This window comes from Capsicum annuum, chromosome 7 (genome assembly GCF_002878395.1).
Source record: "Capsicum annuum cultivar UCD-10X-F1 chromosome 7, UCD10Xv1.1, whole genome shotgun sequence".
In the NCBI taxonomy this organism is placed as follows: Eukaryota; Viridiplantae; Streptophyta; class Magnoliopsida; order Solanales; family Solanaceae; genus Capsicum; species Capsicum annuum.
This window is the reverse complement of record NC_061117.1, coordinates 149,892,335-149,903,784: the sequence shown is the minus strand read 5'-3', so window position 1 is coordinate 149,903,784 and position 11,450 is coordinate 149,892,335.

The following is an 11,450-nucleotide window of genomic DNA, read 5'->3' as shown; positions in this document are numbered from 1 at the left end:
ATGGTGGATTTTGATGTCTTTTTGGGGATGGATTGGTTACACTCGTGCTAAGCATCCTTAGATTGTCGGACCTATAAGGTTTTCTTTAAGCTCCCTGGTAAACCGGTTATTGAATGGGAGGGTGATTCCCAAGAAGAAGTTTATATCATATCTTAAAGCTTAGAGATTAATCTCTAAAAGGTGTCTCTATCATTTGGTCTAGGTTACAGAATCTAACTCAGAAGGTCCTTCTTTGCATTTGATTCCAGTGGTGAATGAGTTTCCTGAGGTCTTTTCGGATGATATTCCTGGTGTTTCTATGGATAGGGAGATTGAGTTTGGCATTGATTTGGTTTCGGACACTCATCAAATATCTATTCCTCCTTATAGAATGGATCCGGCTGAGTTGAGGGAACTCAAGGAGCAACTTAAGGATCTTTTGGATAAGGGTTTCATATGTCTTAGTGTATCCTCGTGAGGTGCACCGGTGTTATTCATGCTTAAGAAAGATGGTTCTATTCGGATATGTATTGACTACAGGCAACTGAACAAGGTGACATTCAATAACAAGTATCCTCTTCTTAGAATAGATGACTTGTTTGACCAGTTGCAAAGTGCCAAATTTTTTTCAATGATAGATCTTCAGTCTGGATATCATTAGCTTAAGATTAGGGAGGTGGATATCCCTAAGACGACATTCTGTAATCGATATGGTCACTTTGAGTTCTTGGTTATGTCATTTGGTTTAACTAATGCCCCGGCGGCATTCAAGATTTAATGAATAGGGCCTTCCGTCAGTTTCTGGATCTATTTGTCATTGTGTTCATTGATGACATTCTAGTGTACTCTAAGAGTGAAGTGGATTATGTCAATCACCTTAGTGTGGTGTTGCAGACCTTGAAAAAGCAACAGTTGTATGCCAAATTCTTGAAATGTGAATTTTAGTTGAACGCTATCACTTTTCTGGGTCATATTATTTCTAGTGAGGGGGTCATGATGGATCCACAAAAGGTGGTGGCGGTTAAGAAGTTGCCTAGACCCACGTCTTCAACCTACATTCAGAGCTTCTTGGGTTTGGTCAGGTACTATAGGAGGTTTGTAGAGAGTTTTTCATTGATAGTTGCCCCATTGACTAAGTTGATTCAGAAGAAGGTAAGTTCTCTTGGTCGGATGCTTGTGAGGGTAGTTTCAAGAAGCTAAAGGATAAGCTAAGTTCGGCTCCGATTTTGACTTCCCCTTAAGGCAATGAAGGGTTTATGGTTTACTGTGATGCATCCAAGGTGGGACTTGATTGCATTTTGATGTAGCATGGTAAGGTGATTTTCTATGCTTCTAGGCAATTAAAGGTACATGAGAGGAAATATCCTACTTAATTTGGGCCTCAAATGGGTCCATTCATATATGCCTCATTTGGTCAAATAGTTAAAATAGGTGATGCACTTACTAGCTTAATTACGTCAAGCAAGCATCCCACTTATTCCATCTTATTTTTCCAAAATCTTAATCCCTCTACTTTAGATTAACACTTACCTTTAGCTTTAAGCTCAAATACCTCCTTACTATCTCTAGTTTAAATACATACGTCAATGCTAAGTTAGTCATATTTGTTCTGAATGTACGGTATCAATGAGTATTTTATTATTTGTACTTTCAATTAATTAAAAATATAAATGATGAAGTTAATTGCAAATACAAACAAAAAATATAAAATAACTAAAATAATGAAAATACAAATGATATAGTCAACTACAAATACAGATATAAATATAAACACAAATACAAAAAAAATGAAATACAAATGATGTTGTTAAACACAAATACATAATAGTTCTTTTAAAAAAAAATTATAGAGTCAACTATAAATACAAATATAAAACAATTCTTTAAAATATAAATAATGCAAGAAATACATGAATTCATTGATATACCAAATACAAATACTAGCCATGAGAATTTAGTTGGCACAACAATCAAACAATTGAATTGATGGTTGTAAGTGAGGCATTTTTCGATGGGATTTGTTTGTCTTTTGGTGGCAATAGGGAGAGGTGACAGTTGAGTGTTGAGGAAGAGATGAAGATGATGATGGATTGTAGGTCGTTAATGGTGGTTAAGGGAGGTTGAAGGAGTTGAGTTCGGTTCTTTAGTGGTTTTGAATTTTGTGGATTCGCCGATTAGAGTTTTAATGCGACGAAGAATGTCATTGATGGTGAAGTGATGATTGTTCCTAATGGGAATTAATTATGGGTTTGTTGGTTAGGGGATTCGGACGGAAAAGTGACACGACCCGAACCGGGACCTTGTTGTAATGGGCATCCCAATTCCAACCAAGAGCGAGGACCACCCGCGATACCGAACCCAACCTCTAAGCACATACCCTAAGTCGGATGAATTTGAACGTATAACAAGATAGCGTATGTGAAGATATAATGACATTGGGATAAGTCTCCTTCCTAGTCCAACCCGACCAAGTCAAATAGTCCAATAACCAACAAAACCAAGACAATAACCCAATAGGTTTTATATATATAATCCAAAACAAAATGGAACAATCATAAATCAAATATAGTCCACTGGTATCAGCCATAATGCTAATACCAATTCCAAGGCTGACACAAATACCGACACCGCCCATACTAACCCATAGTAGTCCTACAAAGCCTCTAACCGAAAGTGAAGCAATATCCGGTCGGGACATTCCCGCGACCATAGCCAAAACCACAGCAACAACATGCCTAGTGTATTCCTATATACTGGGGTCTGGGGAGGGTAGAGTGTACGCAGACCATACCACTACCTCAGATAAAGTAGAGAGGCTGTTTTCGGTAGACCCCCAGCTTAGGACCGCTAGTAGCATAACAAACACAAATCATAAATGCATATAAACTAGTACCGTCTGCAAAATAATACTACAGCCACAAGATAATACTAAAAACTATCTATCCGAAATCATAGACATCATTCCACACCACGAACAAGAAACTTCAGAGACAAATAAAGAACACTCCCTTATTGTTATCGACGAACTCTCATTCCCTAACTGTCTACCCTAATCCGCATTCTCCACACCTTCCTGTAAAGGGCCATGTCCTCCGTAAGCTGTAACTGCTCTGTATCATGTCTAATCACCTCTCTCCAGTATTTCCTTAGCCTACCTCTACCCCTCCTAAAACCATCTATAGACAGTATGTAAAGACATCCAAGACATGAAATGGATTCTTCCGGAACATGGAAGCTCACCACTTCACTCCAACATAAGTTGATCCCAAAGTCGATCACTGAGCAGAAGGAATAAGATGGCCGGTTCCTACATTGTATGAAGATACAGCACTCGAAGATAGGTTAGCGGGTGAACATAGCATGCACGTAGGATAAGGATAAAATAACGCCAACCTTTAAAACCAAATACAACCATATGCATACACATCCATACATATATATATATAATCCATGCTGGGAAAAGGGACCGGGTTTAACATGTCTTTAAAATCATTAACATGGTTATGTGTAGCATTATCGTCCTAGAACCACCCACGGTCTATATGGTTCAAGTGTTACCCCCTGAACGGGTCCCAGTGCGTGTAGCCGCACGAATCAGAGATACCATAAGAGTAGGGGATTCATGTATACCCTTTGCTCTCCATGATACATATATACAAGTGTAACTTATGGGATTCCCATGTACCCATATGTATCATGTATGGTCTTCATGAACAATTCTCATGTCGGCAAACATGAGTTTCGAGCATCCATCCATTGGACTCACACCTTCACGGTTAGCTAAAACACCCTGCCATTATTGCCCAATTAAAATCATTAACACATAATCAAACCACCATTTCCAGTTGTTATTAACCAAGGCTATAATTAGTGGTATCATCATACCGACTATAGCTTGCAAGCAATGTACTTAGCCAACCTTCTATGGAATAAGTGATTCCCATGTACCGATAGATTATATTATTAAGTTTACTTGAGAGATTCCCACGTACCCCACAAGTCTATCCATTACTTAGTTTTCTTGAGGGATTCCCGTATACCCCACAAGGCTTTCAATTAAACCAAATCATGACCACCAAAACCTTACCATTTAACCATTTAAAACCATCCAAACCAATTAGGGTTCCATTACCAAGTTATACCATGCAAAGTTTTCAATAAATGTTCAACAATGGAATAAAAGCATTCTCATAGGCATTTTATCAAACATGTTGAGGGCATATAGTTTCCAAAACTTAAACCATGTACCAATTAACCATTCCCATGCAACCATATGTTCAAACCATCATTAAAACATGAAAAACCATAATTAAGACATGGGAAAGCCATAACCAACCATTATAACCAAACCCCACAAAAATATATTTGAAAAAACCCAAAACCATACCATAATTATGCCATGAAACATACAATAAATCATAATTTTAGTTGAACTAACAATGAAGGAGGAGTAACATGTCTTAGATTACAAAGATGATAGAGAGAAACCACGCTTGTAAGGCCAAAACTGATCCTATTGATGAAACCCTAGCCTTCTTTGACCCAAGAGCCTTGAGAGAATTTGAGAGAGTATTCTAAGTGTTTAAGATTAGCATAATAGGGTAAATGATGTCCCAATAAAGTTATAAGTCATGAGGCCTTAAGGGGTTAAGAGGGAAAATATCTAGATTACCCCCAACTTAAACTGTATAAAATACTCGAAGGGTGGTACGACCACCCTCCCCCCAAACTATACCCTAAGGTATGAGTGGTACCCTTATCTCATATCCTAGGCCTCCTCTTGGACCCCAACACTATCCAACATATGACCACCATGGCCAAACTGTATCCAACCATACAACTAGTACCCAAAAACCGTACCTTAGGCAGAATAGAATCCTCTAGGTTAAATATAAGGCAGCATACAATTGGCAACATACTACTAGTACCCTAAGATACGACTAGTATGACCCAACCGTACCTTGTACAAAAGCCGACCAACCCACACTGGTTACTTACGGCTAAGACCAACCAAATCATACCACATCATACAAGAAGTACCCCAAGTCATATGATGTTCAAAAGCCAAAAATTGAGAAATTTTCTAAGGGTCAAAACATTGGATGTTTCAACTCTCCCCCACTTGGATCATTCATTCCCGAATAATGGACAAGGCAATATAAGCACGATTTACACCCCAACTCCTCCATTCCGACCTTTAACTAAGTTAGAAAAAAAAGATACAAGGAATTAGTATTTTCTTTAACAAAGTTTGAAAACAAAAGTATGATGAAGAATACATACCTTACGCACGAATATCCAGAGCAAAAAAAATATGGATACTTGGAGTTCATGTCCTCTTCCGCTTCCTATGTAGCCTCTTCCACCTTGTGGTACCTTTATAAAACCTTAACTAAAGCTACATTCTTGTCTGTAATCGACGAACCTGTCGATTGAAGATCTCAATCGGGACCTTCTCATAAGATAAGGAATCTGAGATACCCAATCCTTCTAAAGGAACAACCGATGAAGGATCACCTACACATTTTCTCAACATAGAGACGTGGAACACCGGATGAATGGAACTCAAACCAGAAGGCAACTCCAATTTATACGCAACATTACCAACCCTTCTCAAAATCACATACAAACCAACATATCAGGGACTGAGCTTCCCCTTCTTCCCAAACCGCATTACTCCCTTCATGGGAGACGCCTTTAGGAACACCCTATCCCCAACCTCAAATTCCAAATCCCTTTACCTTACATCCGTATAGGACTTTTGGCGACTTTGTACAGCCATAAGCCTATCTCGAATCATCTTCACCTTCTTTATTGGCTGGTAAACCAAATTTGGGCCAAACATACCCGCCTCACTAAGTTCAAACCACCCAATAGGAGATCTACACCTCTACCATACAATGCCTCAAAAAGGGGCCATACCAATACTAGAATGATAGTTATTATTGTAAGCAAACTCTACAAGAGGTAAATGCTCAACCCAATTGCCACCATAGTCAATCACACATACGCGAAGCATATCCTCTAGCATCTGACTTTGTCATACCTCAAATCCCATTGGGGTAGACAGGCACCCGTAGCCGTAAAGGCCCAGGAGCACCAGTCAATGACCTTGTGCATCTCATGCATGTAAATATGATAGCCAAAGTTTCTACCAAATATGATACAATGCATCGATGAGAATAACCACATGGACAAGCATAAAATTATATATGCAAGACATGGCCATTAGAGCCACAATATCTAAGGTACAAGGTATTACCATGCTTAATTTTACATTGGTCTACAAAGCCTCTAAAAGATACATACTTAGGTAAGGTCAAGATAAACCCCTGCCTTACTCTTAACTACTGTACATTACCAACATATATAAAATAGACTTCAAAATCCCGGAATCAACCTGGAGCTCACCAATAGTCACTGGATAGCTTTTCTCCTACTAGGGAGGTGTATTAGCTGAAGTACCTATGCCTGCAGCATGAAATACAGGTCCTCCTTGAGGGATGTCGGTATAAAAATATGTACTGAATATGTAAGGCTGAAAGTAAACTAAAAGTAAATCCACATGAAGCAAGGGCTTAGTTAAAATCAGATCCAATTGTATAAATGATTCTAATAGACCACATTTACATATGCCTATAGGATCATGTACGTTACATTCTTTTTTTTATTTTATCCTTCTTACTTTATAATCTTTGTAAGACACATGATACAAATGACCAGTAAATCAATGGTAAATAGACAAATCGGAATCAGCCTATGCTAGACTTACGGTCCTGAGTTGCCACCCACATATAAACATTGGGATTGGCCCATGCTAGGCTTTTACCCCTGAGAAGCACCCACATATAAAGGTATAGGGATCGGCCCATGCTAGGCTAATGCCCCTAAGCTGCCACCCGTTCAATTAAGGTTTTCGTTACTTAGTTTATTTAGCCTTTGAGATTGTTACTGTGGTGATCATAACATTATGGTACCTTGGAACAATAATCTACCAATAAGAGGCATATGAATAAACACTTAATACATTGACAAAGAGGTATAGAGCAGATTGTTCACGAATGAAATATTTATGGGTTGAAAATAACATACGGGTCTTATTTGACTTAAAGGAGGACTCTTGAGACTTGCTAGTGAATGTAAAAATGCAAACTTGATAATAAGCATGTGATGAGGTATTTTAACACATTTGGGAGAGGGAGCAAGGTCATTAGTTAGATGGGAGATCATGTGCTACCATTAGGTATCATTTACTATGGGAAAGCTTTAGAAGCTTATGTTGTACCAAAAATGTTGGATTTCATTCCAAGGAATACGACATAGATTAGCCTTATATATCTGGTCGTACAACTCTGACGTTAACCCAATTAACATCCTGAATTTGGGATTGCTTATATACAATAAAGTACATGGTAAAACTAGTATTAGTAAACAACCGACACATTTAGGCTACTTAACTTTACCAAAATAGTAGCCGGCAGTAAGCCCTTAATTTATCAATCAAGGTGTTCCTTTTCTCCTCCAATTACATCCACATACCATACATATTCTTATAAGATCTCCCGACACAACTTTGGCTTCTTACACCCTCCAAATAATACACAAAACAGAATGGGAAATAAACGTATAAAATCATTAATTTGGTGGTGTACCACCATACCCTTCTTCTATATTTCAATACAAACTAATTACACCATTCCCCAACATCAACCTGGCAGCCCCCAACATATACACATAAAACAGTCCATAAAACAACCCCAAATTTTTTTTATCGTAGAAATCAAATATTGAACTCATCATCTCTTAAGTTCCTAACAACACATCCATAATTCTTTCCCAAATTCATATATAAGGAGTACAAAATGGAGCAGTCACGTTACTTTAATTTTTTAGAACTTATCCTTTTAATTTGAACTCCTCAAGAACTTCAACTTTCACTTTCCTTCACAATTTAAACCAAAGAAGAAAAGAGGTCTCTTAATAACAAAGAAAAGTGAGCAGGTAGCTTGTTTTATATTCTGCCATGGACTTACAATTAAGCATGAATAACATGGTTTCCTTATTTTTATAGGAGAATTAAGCTAACCTTAAGTGTTTTCACTCACCTTTGCCTGCAAAGGTTGGGGTTTCTTCAAGAACCCTAGAAGGAAATATAAGGTTGCCCCTTGTTGTTTTAGAGAAAGTAGAGAGAATTTGTGAGATATAATATTTTTTGTGACTTAGGAATAAAGGAAAATAACCAGCAACTTGGCCTTATAAAGGCCCTATTTTGGCTCTCTTTAGCTGCACTTTGGACCTCAAAATTGGTCAAATTAGTCCAAGTAGGTGATACACCTACTTGCTTGATCCATTATAGGACTTAATTAAATTAGCCCTTGGCATATTTAAGTATTGGCCTTTTCTCTATTTCTTTCCTCGTTTACTTAATTTGGGCCCAAATAAGTATACCAATATAGGCCCAAATCTAATCGATGGACTTGGTCTATTAACTTGGTTCATGTAACTCAAGTAGGTGACTCACCTACTAGCCTAATTAAGTCAAGCAAGCACCTCAACAAATTACTCCATTCTCAGTTCTTAATCCTTTTATTCTTACATAAAACTTGTATATACTTGGTCACTTTAAACTTTGCATTCAAATATTCGCTTACAATTCCAAGTTAAATAGTTGTATCGATGTTAACTTGGTCGCGTCACATTAAAATATATGGGCAGCATCTAGAACTCCATCTACACCATTAATACTCGCATAACAAATCTTGTTCGTTACCTATACCACAAGGCTGTACCAAGTTCCTAATAATTAGAACAAGTACATGAATAATACGAGGTGTTATAGAATAATCCTCTCTGCTTGCCCATCCGTGTACAGGTGAAAAGCAGTACTCAGACTAACCTTAGTTACTAACCCTTTCTGAAACGACTCCCAAAAGTGAGATGAAAACTATGTACCACGATCAAAGATGATAGAAATCGGTACCCCATGCAGCTTCACAATCTCATGAAGATACAACCTTGCCGAATCCTCAGCCGAATAGGTAGTCCTCACTGGTAAAAAGTGAGCCGACTTTGTCATCCTATCGATGACGACCCAAACCAAATCAAAATAATTCTGAGATCGAGGAAGATCGGTAACTAAATCCACGTTTATCACTTCCCATTTCCATTTAGGCAACTCAATCTCCTGACACAACCCCTCGAGCCTCATATGCTCACACCATACACTTGACCACAAAATTAGCCACATCCCTCTTTATACCATTCCACCAATACATCTCCTTGAGGTCATGATACATTTTTGTCGAACTAGGATGAACAACATAGCGCGACTCATGCACCTCAGCCAATATCCTTTTTGGCAAACGATCGACGTCAGGAACACACAGCCTCTCTTGGTACCACAAGGTACCATCACCACTAATCTCAAATATCATCACTTTTGCCTACCAACATAACCCTTGATTTTTATCAAGACAGGATCTAACATTTGCTTCTCCTTGATCTCTGCACCAAGAGACGACCGCACCACTTCCTGCACCAAAGCACCACCATCCTCAGAGTTCAAGAGGCAAACTCCAAGGTTCACCAAATGGTGAATATCCTTCACCAACTCCCTTTTCTCCTTATACACATGAGCTAAAATCCCCATGGATAAACAGCTAAGAGCATCAGCAACTATATTAGCTTTACCTGGATGGTAATGAAGACTCAAGTCATAGTTCTTAAGAAGCTCGACACATCTCCTCTGCCTAAGGTTAACTCTTTCTGGGTAAACACATACTACAGGCTTTTATGATCTGAGAAGATATCCACGTACACCCCATACAAATAGTGCTGCCAGATTTTCAACGCAACCATCACGACTAACAACTCCAAATCATGAGTAGGATAATTCCTCTCATACACCTTCAACTGTCTAGAAGCATAGGCTATAACCTTTCTATGCTACATCAGAACAAAACTAAGTCCCACCCAGGACACATCACAGTAAACCATAAACCCCTCAGTGCCTTCAGGCAAAGTCAAAATCAGAACTACAGTTAGCATATCCTTCAGCTTCTTGAAACTACCCTCACACATATCCGACCAAGAGAACTTTACCTTCTTCTGAGTCAACTTAGTCAATGAGGCAGCTATAGTAGAAAAACTTTCCACAAACCTCCAATAATACTCAGCCAAACCTAAGAAGCTCCAAATATCGATTGGAATCATGAGTCTAAGCCACTTCTTAACCACCATAACCTTTTTTGGATCCATCATGATCCCCTCACTAGAAATAATATGACCCAGAAAAGTGACAGCATTCAACCAGAATTCACATTTCAAAAACTTGACATACAACTGTTGCTCCTTCAAGGTCTGCAACACAACACGAAGGTGATTTGCATGACCCACCTTACTCTTAGAATACACCAGGATGTCATCTATGAACACAATGACAAACAGATGTAGGAACTAATGGAAGACAAAATTCATCAAATCCATGAATATCGCGGGGGCATTGGTCAAACCAAACGACATCACCAAGAACTCAAAATGCCCATACCGAGCACAAAAAGCAGTCTTAGGGATATCCACCTCCCTAATCTTAAGCTGATGATAACCAGATCAAAGATCAATCTTAGAAAAAAAACTTGGCACCTTGCAACTGATCAAACAAGTCATCTATCCTAGGAAGAGAATAGTTGTTCTTAACCGTTACCTTATTTAACTGTCGATAGTTAATACACATCTGAAAGGAACCATCCTTCTTACGTATAAATAATACCAGTGTACCCCATGGGGACACACTAGGATGGATGAAACCCTTACCCAGAAGATCCTTAAGTTGCTCCTTAAGCTCCTTCAACTCAATCGAAGCCATTCTATAAGGGGGAATAGAAATTAGACGAGTGTCCAGAATCAGATCAATCCTAAACTCAATCTCCCAATAAGGAGAAACACCAGGAAGGTCATCAGGGAAGACCTCAGGAAATTCATTCACCACATGAACAGAATACAAAGAAGGACCATCCGAGTTAGAATCGTTAACCCGGACCAAGTAATAGAGACACCCCTTTGAGATTAATCTCTGAGCTCTAAAATACAATATAAACATCCCCTTAGGAGCTAAGGAACCACCCTCTCATTTAATAATCAGTTCACCGGGGAACCTAAAGACAACCTTACGGGTTTGACAATCTAAGGAGGCATAGCACGAGTGTAATCAATCCATACCCATAATAACATCAAAATCCACCATATCCAGTTCAAACAAATCCACCAGGGCTTCCTTGCTACCAACAGATACCACACACCCTCTATAGACTCTTTTAGCAATCACAAAGTCACCTACCGGGATAGAAATAGAAAAAGGGTCCAAAACAACGTCGAGACCAAAACCAAAATCCACATCCACAAACGGCGTCATATAAGAGAGAGTGAGCCCCAAATCAAGTAAATAATACATGTCACAAGAAAAAAGTTGTAAC